The 13653-nt window shown below is 41.6% G+C and overlaps 1 protein-coding gene across 25 annotated transcripts in view; it reads right to left on the bottom strand.

Annotated features, from left to right (window-relative positions):
• Positions 1-13653, bottom strand: part of kcnma1a (potassium large conductance calcium-activated channel, subfamily M, alpha member 1a) — a 136499-nt gene that overhangs the window by 76302 nt on the left and 46544 nt on the right. The window lies entirely within an intron of this gene.

A 13653-nucleotide genomic window follows, 5' to 3' on the forward strand; every position in this document is an offset into this window, starting at 1 on the left:
GAGTCAATGTTTACATTGTGTAAGATAGTGACCCTACTCAACTGTGGTCTGTATAATGTTTCAGTGACTATATATGACTGGTAAGGTAAAGAGACGTGAGGCAACTGGAAGTACAATCACCATTAGCAGCAACACCTCAGTCCAAAATCAAACATGTTATTTGATTTTGTAAGGAGAATTCAGTTAAAAAAAACAAGAAAAACACTGTACCAATCAGACCAGACAGAAAACTGCATTAGAAATGCACAATTCTTCTTGATTAAATCTGTACTTCTATAATGTAATATCTTACAGCATCCCATTAAAAAGCTCTAAAAAATAATTATATGAAACAGTTTAATTCATTTAACATTGGAAAAAAAAACATACAAAATTGCGCCGTTTATGTTGACAAACAAGAATGTGTTACAGTATTAGTCATTAAGAGAAAATGTCACCTCCCTCTTGTTCAAGGAAAATAAACAGCAGCATGTGCAGCAATAAACCCCTTCGGCAAAGTGCACTTGCAAACATTAGAGTTTGCATCACCATCATCATCACCTCTGTCATCTTAATCATCATCTTTGCAACAGCTGACCAGCGTAGTGGTGCACAATAGTTCCTCCCCTGTGCTCCTTTCTCCCATTCAGCCATCTCACAATGGGAACCCACTGTCCCTGCTGATTGTACCATTCATAATTGATGGTGGGAGCTTGATTACTTTCATGTGATTGTCCTTTGGATTGATCCAATGCATTGTGGCTGAGGTATTAAGTAAACACTCCCAATCCCCTTGCATTTTTAATGGTTTTCCGCCTGAATGGAGGACGATGGCAGACCCAAGCACAGAGTTGTCCAGGGCCGGAATAACCTTACAAGCCAAAGACATCAATGATGCTCCACACAAAGGAGATGGGCGGAAGGCTCAAGCTCAGACTCTACGATAACATCAGGCTTTTGGATGAGAGGCGCTGGTCTGATTAAAGAAAGTAGTTGACTGGAGGCCATTATCTCATCCACACACTGCCTTATTGTTTATATAGGAATTAAATATGGTTTTACCACAAGATGAGATATAGTATGTGCACAGTAAGTTGTTGTGTTTTCAAGGGGAAAGGTGAACACACCAGCCAAACTGAGTGAGAAAACACAAGGTTTAACATCAATGTACTATCCAGCTGGTGTTGGAGAGTACTACTGCATATATGCATATGTAAAAAAAAAGTTGTATCATACGTAAAGTAGGCACCAGGTTTTGAGGAAGAAAAATTTTGACACCTGATTAAAACTGTCCAAGATGTGTCTGTCTGATAATATTATAAGAATGCAATGCTCAACTGCAGTTACATCAATTGGAAATACAGTATAAGGTCTGCTGAATGTTACCTTGTTCCCATCATCTCTGAGTCTCAGTTTGATCAATTTCACACAACACTTTCAGCCCTTAAAACACAGAGAATCCTACATTTATACACATGTACAGTATACATGAATAGACTGAATTTTCCTTGGGAGCAGTGGGGTCATAGGGCAGGTGCAAAGGGCAGCAGAGAAGAGCACCACTGAGCAATGCAGGGTTGCTGAAAAGCTGAGCCGTGAACAGTGAACATCCAGCAATGGGCTGAGGAGATAAGAAGTGTCATCATCCTTAAACTGACCCACTTATTCAGCTGTGAAAGCCCATCCACCCCTCTACCCCCACACTTTCTCCCTCTCTCACACACACTCTCTCTTTCCCTCACAATGTCTACAAGAGCTAGCCATCAACCTCAAACCCACAATCTACCAAAGACAACCAACCGAGCAACTGCCACTGCAAATCAGGACCAATGCAGTAATAGGCAGGGGAAACCTACAAGAGTGGTAATGGCAGAGGGGCTTTCCCTTTCCTCTGCTTTCAAAACAAAGTGAGAAATTTAAAAAAAAGACACTGGGCAGTTGAAGGATTGTTGTTTGCTGCATCTTTAAATCACTTTATGAGGCTGTTTCTATGCACAAGTCGTCATTCAGATGTGAAGAGATGGTATGAGTGAGTCATGTTTGTTTGTAGCAAACTGGAATATGGCGGCATCATGTCTTTTAGAGCAACACTCGGACGTGATGTCTATGTTTTCTCTTTAATAGCCGTGTAGGATTTCATTGGTGTGTCCCTGCCTATATTTAAAGTGTAAAGCTGAGTCTGTCAGATGTTTTCTGAGGTGCACTTTAGCAGGCATAGTGGAAGGCTGGAAGTGTAAGAGAAGCCAGGGACAAATCATGCGCATGTTTTTATGTATGTGTGTGTACACTTCAGTGTGTGCGGGTTTCAGGTTCCAGCTCTGCAAACGAGCTAAAGATGCCGGCTCTCACATGACGCCATCAGAATTGTAAACACATAATAAAATTTTACTTCCATGTATTAACACACGTGTGAGTCTGACGGTCTCAGTTTATTTGGCAGTCTAAAGACTTTCGAGAGCTCGTCAAGGCTCGCCTGTGGAAGTGCCCTAAAACTGAGCCAGAATTTCACACACGACTTCTTCCTCCAACAGGGATACTGTCTAATGACTTCCTCTGTCCCTTAAGTGCACCCTGCGTAGAGGAGAGAGGAGAATCTCCCAGACAGGTGATGTGGGCTGACAACGTACAGTATAATCGCTTCACATTAAGGCCAACTACCCAGGTCAACAGAGCTGTGACTCAGGGGCCTCCGTCTCCTCCATGTCCCAGTCCAAAGTAATCACCAGAGCCCCACAGCAGTGGCTAAAATCTTCCATCATTCCAGCATGGTATTGGTACCGTACTATGTCAGTGTAGATATATCATGATTAAGTATAGTCAGTGGAAATTTCGACATCGGAGAGAACCATTTACAAACAGATGGGAAATTCCAGGGAATTAAGCAGCTGAAAAATCACTGTGCTTCATCAAGTCGATGCAGAAAAGAGACCATCTGGACATTCATGAGATAATGAAAGAGTGCCTACCATGGTATACTGCAAAATCTCTGCTCTCAGTCTTTTCTATACGATAAAGTATAATCCTTGTGGAATGATTTAGGGTCTCCCAATATGTAGTAAAACACAACTCTCAACACCTTGACCTTCACTGGGAAAGCCAATAAAAAAAAGGAGAGGATTGGTGTCAACATCTTCTGTGTGTCTCTGGTGAATAACTGGTTGGTGATAATTATTCTATTTACACACATTTTTTCAGTGCATGTTTATGGTCAATTTGTGGCAGACTGACTATTTTTAGACTTCTGTTTCCTGTATGAACAGCAAAATACACAACAAAACAGTGTCATACCTTTTTGTACATTTTATTATTAATACTAACAACCATACAGGTTTAAAATTAATTAAGAACCCCCCACTGTTCATGTACCATCTCCAATAAAGCTTTGGACCAAATGGAAGAAAGTAGAACGTTATAATCTGAAGCTATTTTAGTTAAATTATATAATAAAAAGCCGAGTTGTGCAAAATATTAATAAAATCCAAAGCCTGGGGCTAATGAGGCCATCCAATTGTGAGCTGATTTGCATGCTATTGTTACAGAGCTTCCAGAGGTTGACATCAAAGGTAGGAAAACAAACATCCTTGTGGGCAGATTAGTAAAGTGAGAGATGAGAGAAAATCTAAACAAGAACATTTCCGTTTTTATTTTTGTCAAACAGTGAAATAAATACTTTCTATGAATCCTAATGGGTTCCCCAAGATTAGATGAGTGGGAATCCTCAGTGGGAAGTCAAGAATGCCCGTCAGTACCGCGTGGCATCAGGATAAGCTCATTCATTAATCCGGCCTGGCTTGCTGCGCTAGCCAGAAAGAGGAGCTCCAAAATGTCCGATTGATGCCTCAGCCACAAAGGATTTCAGAGGTCCATAGCCAAGGAAAGCTCAGGCCCGACCAGTGTGCTGTTTCTGCTTCCCTCAATCTGAATTCTGAATCCCTGAACACATACAGTACATCCATCTTTTATAGCAGGCTTCAAACAAAATGAGAAAAGCTGCCGGAAAGAAAATATTCATTCATATTCAATACAGATTTTCTCAGAATAAGTCAGTGAAGCAGGAGACAAATGCAACTCTACAGTGTTCCCTCCACTCATCCTATTGTCACACTATTTGCACCCACTCTGATTGTTTGCTTTCATAACAAAGACGAGTAGGTTATCAGACACAGGTTGCACATCAATGCAGATTAAGACACAAAGGGAAACAGAGTCACGTTACTGCACAAGGTGAGAGTGTGATCTTCTCACTGGGGGAATGTCAACAGATGACACCTCTGTTAAACTTTGATGGCATACATCCATACATCAGCACGCATCGTGATCTCCCCTTTCCATCACCCTCTCCCCGATGGCAGAGGGCTCTACCCTGTGCAGGTGTGGGTATGATCTGACATCCTGTCAGAAAAACACTCTGTATTCCAGTCACGTGCACTTTATACCTCAACCCTGACTACTGATTCCCACTGTGTGGCTGAACAGATGTACCACAAGCATAGCAATTCATGTAGGAGCAATCTTACAAGAAGACAAGAACCACCACACTTGGACAGCTTTGTGAAGTCGATGCTGATTCATATTAAAAGGAGCCGTACATATCTTTGTGATCAGAAGATGAACAGAGGTGTAAGCAGATTTAAATAAAAGAAGAAAGTGCTTTTAAGTCATTTTTGTGACATTTTAGATCTTTGTTTCTGAGGCAACGTGACTAAAGACAATCCAGTCGCTGGCTATCAGAGTACCGGAAAGTCCACTTCAGACTGTCTGAGCCTCTGTGTGGTGATAGCTAGCCTCTCAGCAGATTTTCCAATGACATGGATGCTAATTGCCACCTTTGTTACAATTGCACCCTGCTAATTAAACGTGGCGTATAAACAGTTGTGGGTGTGTTAAATAAAACAGACAAGCAGAATACAGTAAGCTTGTCTGACTGTCTGACAGTGCAGGGCCAATTATACTCAGACTTCAACAATACAATTCATAAATTATGAGAGGAGCAAAGGACGAAAACAGGCAGGATACAAGCTGAAGCCTGCAGAGTAAGTTGTGCACTGGTGTGTGTCAGAGTTGTTTTTATCATCCAAATCCACTGAAGACTCAGTGAGTTTTTATAAAGTCTAATGGGGGAAGAGCGTGAAAAAAAAAGAAGACAAGAAATAGTCTCAAGTAATGAAATGTCGAAAACCACCACTATAGTAGTATATCAGTAATGCAGGGCACTTAGACACAAGTCCAGATGGCCTGATACGCCTCCTCGCTAATAAATTCATCTGCCTACTATATTTTTTTTTCCCACTATCTGCGAAATACATTCGCCTATTTCTTTATGAAAAAAAAACAGTGAAAGAATGTAATTGAGTTTTGCTATCTGATTTGGCTGGTTGCAGTGGATGAGGGAAAATACTACAGGTTTCATAATGATGCACATTGCAACACAAGCCTTGTCTCTCTCTCTCTTTTCTTTGTTTATATCTTCGCCTACCCGACCCTCCCACAGCCGGCTCCTTTTGTGTTACCATCCAAGGTCATGTGGTGACTGTCTCTAGGGTACGGAGCAGGTGAATAGAGGATCGGCAGAAGCAGGCTAACATGTCTTTCACGAATCATCTTTATCATTCATCCAGAAGTGCACACACATGATAGGATGGTGTATTTATTCACAGGACATTTACTACAATTTAATATGCACTTAAGGGTTACACAACCAGTATCGATTGTAAAAGAAATAGAATCAAATTTTGAATGTTGTTCTTTTTTAGTTACAGGTGATGATAATAATTATAATGGCTGGGATTTATATAGTGCTTTTCATGGCACAGAGCTTTACAGAAACCATTATTCATTCACTCTGGTGGTGGTAAGCTACGTTTGTCTGCCAACCCTTCAGTTATTGGACGACCCACTCTACAGTACCTCCTGAGCCACTGTTGTATATGACGAAGACCATTGGGAAAAACTGGGTCTGGAGAAGTGCAAAATGCATTGAGTCGATATATCAACAGCTCTTAAAAGTGAAAAAGGCTACATTTGTTTGTCTATAGCGAAGGTGGTGAGAAAGCTTTTCATTTCTTTGAATCAGACATTGGAAAACTTGAAAAGCGATACTACTGGGACTACGCCTGAATTTCATGCGTGAAAATACAAACGCGGTGTGAAATGTAACACTTTCACAGAGCTGACTCTGGTTAAAATGAACTTGGGCACTGCCAGCAGGACAGGTGCAAACCAGCGACAAGCCTCAACAGGCAGCCACTAGATTTCTCCATAGCAGCCGTGGTTAATGGGGTTTACAGGTTTTATGATACACCACCTCACAAATGTGTGCCTCAAATGTCTACTTCAAAAAAAAAAATTAGAAAAACAAAACAAAATCCTCTGTTACTCAGATTCTTGAATATTCTGGTCTCCTCAGGAATTTAATTTAAAACCAACAATCATACTCCGAACCCTGCTGTTCAGATAAGATTTAGCACATTATTTCCTCTTACATAACTCCAAGAAAACACCAAGAAATGTAATCTCATATCAAAATGCTACCACTGATTCAGCACACCCCTGGAATTGGCTCCATTTAACCCTTGTGGCCTTTATGAGACAGATGCACACATATTGTCGTACGTAGGCAACAGAAACTGTGATTGACGGGGGAGAGGACGGGGAGGGGGTCAGTATGAAGGAAAGCCTCTCAGGTCTGACAGGATGACAGCTCCTAAAATGAGCATCTGTCAGTGGGAGATGAAGAGGAGGCCTGTGGGGATATGTAATAGACAGACAGGACAACCTGTCTGAAAGATCTCCTCTAAAAGTTTCTCTGTGGCATCATTAATTTATGAAAAGAAGTTTTTTTTTTTTTTGCTACTTGATGTGTCAGTGCCAAATTAAACCATCCTAAGCAAGATGAAGTTATGTGAGATGTACTGTAAGGTACGCTCCAGATACGAGAGGGGCAGGTCACTCTTTTCTCCTCTACAGCATCCTGTGTCTAATGGCAGCCTTTCCCTAGACATCTAGCTACCTACCTACGTGACCATGACCTTGAGTGTTCGCAGAGGATTCTAAAAGGACAAAAAAGAAGGAGTGAAAAAGGAGAGGAGATAAAAAGATGGAGGTGATGATGACAGGAGATGGAGGGATGAGAGGATATTAGAGAAAGAGCCCTCCCCCTGAGACATGAGGAGCGTTGAGAGGTGGCAGAAAATGGCTTGTGGCAGAGACAGAATAAGAGCGAGAGAGAGAGCAGCTGAAGAGAAAGAAGGGTGGAGGGATGGAGAATATTAGAGCATGTCCTCTAAGGCACAGCAAGAGCTTAAATGCCACAGCGTGTACGCGTCTGTGCACGTATCTCCACCTCTTAAGTGTGTGAGTGCATGTATATCATGTGTGTATGTCTTCAACCTCTCCATGTGATCAACCTTTGTGTGTGTGCATTTGTCCATGAGACAGAAGGGAGGACCCCTACTGGGATTATGCTAGTGCAGAAAAGATGAGAGGATGCATGTGACCAGCCTGCAAAGAACCACTGACAGCATTTGAGGGGAAAATTCTTCAATCCATTCTCCACCCGACATCCACCACATGAGCTTATAAATGGCTCCTTTTGAAAACCGCAGTATATCTGCAGAATATAGAAAGCTGCTGCCACTGCACAGAGTTACAGTACCATAATGTCCATTATGCATGTAGCATAGCTGGAGGGCAACATTATTTTTAGTGAAACGCGACTGTTCAGCTGTTCCAGCGATGCTAACTCAGTGGTAAGTTAGCCGCGTCTTAAAGATTTAATGTGGGAGTTCAGTGGAGGCGCTCTGTGAGATAACACCGCAGACTCATGAACTCTGGGTAAACTGTCGCTTTTCACTGCTGGATATCAGAGGGCCACAAACTTAGCCCATGTGAGCCCAAGGGGAATCCAGAATCACCAAGTGTCACTAAGTTTGCCACAGCCCACAAGTGAACCTCAGCTTCCTGCACGACACCACCTAGAACCAGCTGTAAGGTTTTACTGCCCATGGAAAACTCAATACAAGTCCAGATTTTATATTTTCCAAGTAAAGTTTGCAGCCAGTTATTTGAGCCTCTAGTTATTCAATGTGTATTTTGACAGGTTAAGGTGAAAAATAGTGGTGAAATGTGAATAATTATGAAGCAGGGAAATGACTACTGGTATCTGAATCATTATACACTATTTGAACTCTCATATAAGTAAATAAAACTCGGCACAGACATTCATTAGTTGAATGAGTCTCTCCATTAATTTCAACTTTTCAGAACATTCAGGTACCAGACTCACCGACTTATGGCCACTGCTTGATCATTCTCCAGCTGAGCAAATGTGTTACTTCCATGGTGAATTATACAGACCATTCCTCCTCAGTTAACAGTTTGAAGAACCCACCAATAGGCTGCCTCTGCTCTAAATTGCCAGCAGTGTTGCTATTTTCAGAGGAAAGTCGGTACTTGTCGGATCAGGTCATACATGAATTTGCATATTATTTTTGTCGCACTCCCCATTCTAGTGGATGGAGGAGGATTTAGTTGTTTTAGAAGTGTTATGATTATGAACCTTTCTGGAAAAATCAGTCATACTATTATGTTGTCAAGTATTTCTTTGTCAACACAATAACTGTGCTGAGTGTGGTTGCAAGATTTGTCACTGATAGCTCTGCATACATTTTGTCAACAGGGGGGCTGAACACTGACTCAATCTAGCACAATAAAGTTGACTTGAAAGCAACAGTTGCCAGGATTGGGTCTGAGGTGACGCCTGATCTGAGTCATTGTAACATAATCAGACTTACTGTATGAGTAGGCTTAAAGCAGAACTGACAGGTACCAGTAACAGACTTATGACTATCAGGAAGGAAGTGAATGACCAATTGATAGGCTTAACTAATCTTGAATCATCTTATTTATCTTATTTTAATCAGATGTGATATAAAAAAATAAAAATAAAAAAAAAAACTAAATTCTAGACTTATGTAAATATTATAAGTTAAAATATAGTGTGTGGTGACATGTTTGAGCTAATTGTTATGATTTAGGTCCTTGCTTCTGGAAATTCATGCACCCCTGCTGTCCTCAGATTGGATCCCATCAAAACATCCTCTCTCTCTGTGTATCCCATTAAGCTTCAATAAAAAAAAGAAAACGCTTCATCCCCCCACAAGACCTCTCCTCAGATTTCTCTCCTCACAGGGAACCCTTTCACACTGACAGAGTGGGGCTGTTTCTCTCAAACCCAGGGATGAAACACAAATCTGTGTGGATTTTTCCCACTTTTCTGAAGTGGAGCCAAGGAGCACGGTGACTTGTCACCCCCGCCCATGCTACTATTGATTCAGGTCTCTGCAGCTGTTTTATTCAAACTCAGATAGAGTGGCTGCATGGAGGTAGTTTAATACAAGAAGCAGCGTTTGATAGGCAGAACAACAAACAACAGTTTGAAAGAAAAAGGTGGTTTGAAAGAATAAAAGGTCAGCAGTGTTCTTTCACAATATGAATGCATCTTCTATGTTAGTCATAATCATTGAGTAAATGTATGTACTCATTAATACACATATTTCTGCTCAATCTTTCAATTTACTTTTGTAAACACATTTGTCAAATTTATTGTATTATCTTCCTTGATTTCTCATCCCTCACTATTGTTAAGTATGCAATTGCACCACATAGCAACCCATAGCCAGCTTGACATTTCCATAACTGGTACAATTTCTCATCAGAACAATGAGAAATGACCATCCAATCTACAGTAGGAAAATGAAGAGAAAGGAAAGTTCGCTACATGAATACTAAAAGGTTGCCTTTAAATGGCTTATTCTCTATGTGGTCTGCAGGTTATAATGTATTCAAGTCACACAAGTTGTTCAGGCACTGGTTACTGCCACACAGTCCCATTATGTACCTTTAATCTTAGCATAAATCATCCATGTCATAGTTAATAACATCAAAACTTTATCACACCAACGCCATTTCTATTACAATGCATGCAGAATGATTAGTTTGTCTGATGCATATTGTGCAATTCAGCAGAACCTTTCATCCTTCTCTAAAAAAAAATGTCATCCTGCATTTGGCTGCCAGAGGAGCAGAATATGGAATTAAAAGCTTCAGTTTTGCTTCCCAATAAGATAAATGGCTCAACAACCATCTCAATGATAAAATAATATCACTGTGCCACATCCTGTTTTCTTTCCTCTCTTAAAACCAACCCTCTATACCCCCCACCCCACCCATCTCACAGGTTTCATCTCAGAGGAGACACAGCGGTGACATGATCTTTATCTAATTAAATCAAGGTTTCGTTTAATTTCCTGAAAGTTAATGAGAAGTTTATCATCCGCGTCAAAGCCCACTTTCGCTCGCTAACAACGTAGTGTGTGTCCTGATAAGGTGGAATGCTCGCTTGCAGCAAGGTGAAAGATGAGACTAGGATCCGCAGAGAAGCAGAAGCGGTATTAGTATTCTGCGCCTGTTGGCAGGGCCATGTGTAAAGTGATGAGCAGCAGCATCTCCGTGTATCCCTCCCCTGTTTGCTCTCCGCCACATCAGATCAAGCCCTATACGCAAAGCTGTCCAGCTCAGTCAATAAGGTGGGTGGATGCCTGGGACCTGCCATGTATGACCTTAACACATCTTTGATACCTTCGCTCACCAGCAGGAGGGATGGAGTTGTCACAGTAAACACTTTGGCAGCTGCTCTAACAAAAACAAGTCCAAAGACAGCCATGAGGAACGGAACAAAGTGAACTGAACAAAACTAACATATTTTATATTCAGTTTCATTAATACTTGCCAGGCCCTCAGTATGCTTTTGTAGTTTCGAGATACAGCGGGGGAGAGGAACAGAGGGATAATTTGCTAATGGTCTCTGTTCCTTTTCCTTTTGGGGTATGTATTATTAATTCCACTTTAGTCATAGAGTAGATAATTAATAGTCTGTCTTGCAAAAAGATAGCTAATCCAATGCCAACAGAAACAGAGTAAAGGGTTTTACCCGTTCAGTTTAAAGTGAAATTCCGGCGTAAGTGTAAACCATGGTCAAACACACCGTAACACCGAGTTAGACCCCCCCTCGAGAGATCAATTTGCCCGACCGCTACATTCACGAGATCCACCAACTTCAGCAAATACCGCAATATCGCCACACACGGCGCTGTCCGGATCCACTGTCTGACCGCAACCAAAACGCCACCATTTGCCCAAAATAATGCTCAGAACTGCACCAAATGTCATCAATAGTACACACAGGGTCCCAGCACGTAGTACGAGTTGTCAAACATCTGCTAGCTTTGCCTGTTTTCTTTAGCAAGGAGATGCAACTCAACTCACCTACTTCTCCTCCGGGAGTCGATCACCGAGTGCACCGGAGTTCCGCAGCTCAATCAACAATTACCTCATGGAAATACAATCAGAGTTTTTTTTTTTTTTATCTTGCATATCACTTTATAACTATTATTATCGAGTGCTGGCCACGATATAGGCGCAAATGAGCATTTTTAAGAGCTGCGGAACTCCGGTGCACTCGGTGATCGACTCGTCAGGGCTTCCTCACGAACGAGCGGCTCCCGGAGGAGAAGTGTGAGTTGAGTTGCATCTCCTTGCTAAAGAAAACAGGCAAAGCTAGCAGATGTTTGACAACTCGTACTACGTGCTGGGACCCTGTGTGTACTATTGATGACATTTGGTGCAGTTCTGAGCATTATTTTGGGCAAATGGTGGCGTTTTGGTTGCGGTCAGACAGTGGATCCGGACAGCGCCGTGTGTGGCGATATTGCGGTATTTGCTGAAGTTGGTGGATCTCGTGAATGTAGCGGTCGGGCAAATTGATCTCTCGAGGGGGGGTCTAACTCGGTGTTACGGTGTGTTTGACCATGGTTTACACTTACGCCGGAATTTCACTTTAAGTGCAATGCATACATATTGAATTATTGTCCCGAGAAGCACTGCATCACTGGTCAACAAATACTGTATATCTGAAAGTGGACCATTAGTCAGTTAATTATTTCATATGTAAACATGTCTGCAGAAGAGGTCAAATCAATGAGCCTTTCACGCAGTTTCTCACGCAGTCCTGACCCTTATTAAGAAGACATTGAGCTAAGCTCCAATTCAGTGTCCATCAGTTCCACCTCTCACCTTTCCTCTGATGATAGTCTGCTGGTTTGATTGATTATTGACCAGCACTGACACCTGTATCAATGTATGTCCAATATCCGACACACTTTGTTGTGCTTGTTGCACTGGATATTGAATGACTGAAGAATACAGCAGCTACCTTCAGCCTCCCCTGAGATTGAGGATTTTATGGGTTTAATATCAGACACAAGTCTTTTTAAAATCCACCTCTCCATTCTGAGTCCCAAGACTCCCGCCTCCCTTTACAAAGCCCTGACTTTAGCATGATTGAAACTGCCACATAAAGCTTCCGTGTATACTCATGTCTCAAGCACCTGCATATACTTATACTGTATACTTTTCTGAGTCTCACAAGAAAATCCAGTTGGGTTTTGCACAGAGCTGTGCAAGTGTCCATCAACTGAAACAGGAACTGTAACTGCATCCAGTCCCAACCTTTGTTCTCCAGACTAAGAGAGCATAAACCTTAAATTTTTATAATCTGAAAAATGCTCAGACCAAGTTTAGGAAAGGTTTCAATGCAAAAACAACTTGATTAGGTTGAAGAGAAGAGGACTGAAATTACTTCTTTGTTGGCTTCAGGAGAAATTGGTTGTCAAGCTTTTCATTGCAGTTATGGAAAAATGATGGTCCAGGGAAATGATCATCAGTCTCCTGTGCCCATCCACTCTAACCTGCTCCCTCTGTGGACTCTTTGCCTCTTTAACAACGTCAGACTGTTTCCTCCTTTGCTCAAGTGAGAGTAAAACAAATTGTTGCAGAAAGTTGTACTCAGAGCCGAACACAATCTGTCTCTACAAACTACAGTAATTTATAATGTGGCTCAACTAGCCCTTCAACCTCATTGAGCATGTGGATATGAAGAATGGCAGCATCCTGGGATGGTGGAGGAGATAGTGAAGCACAAAAACAGAAAGAGGCAGCGGATACAAAGCTCAATCCTGTGAATACGGGATGTGATGTTGCCACGGTGATATGCCACTTGTGGGAATAACTGTGAATGCAATGTGCCAGGGAGACATATACAGGCACACCAAAGTAATAAAAGGGGATCACAAAAGCAAGACATCAATCAGTCTTCAGAGGCTCGGATGCTCCGGCCTTTAGCCCCTCTGTCAGAGGGAGTTTTATGCTTTCATTACTTCATCTAAGTAGCACTGTCATGGAGCTCCCTCCAACTGGACAGTCAATCTTTAGTGATTAAAAGACCCTAAAATAAATGGAGGAACCATATCATGTTATTTTGAATGATAAGAATATTAAAATATTGTCTGATATAAATTATACACATCATGCATTCAATTGAAAGTGTGTGTGTGTGTGTGTGGGGGGGGGTATCTACTGTATGCTCATGCATGTGGGCTAAATGTGCAACTAACACTATTATAGCTTGTTAACTGCTGTGTTTTATGTTATTAACGTGGTGCAGTATAATAGCATCTCTTGTTGCAGCTGTTTACCAGTCAATTTATTTTTCATTCATTAGTATTGATTTACCCTGTAGGATAATTTGTCCCTACTTTCACTTTGACTGTGCCCGAC

This window comes from Trachurus japonicus, chromosome 15 (assembly GCF_045865225.1).
Source record: "Trachurus japonicus isolate A0001 chromosome 15, Traja_1.0".
Lineage (NCBI taxonomy): Eukaryota > Metazoa > Chordata > Actinopteri > Carangiformes > Carangidae > Trachurus > Trachurus japonicus.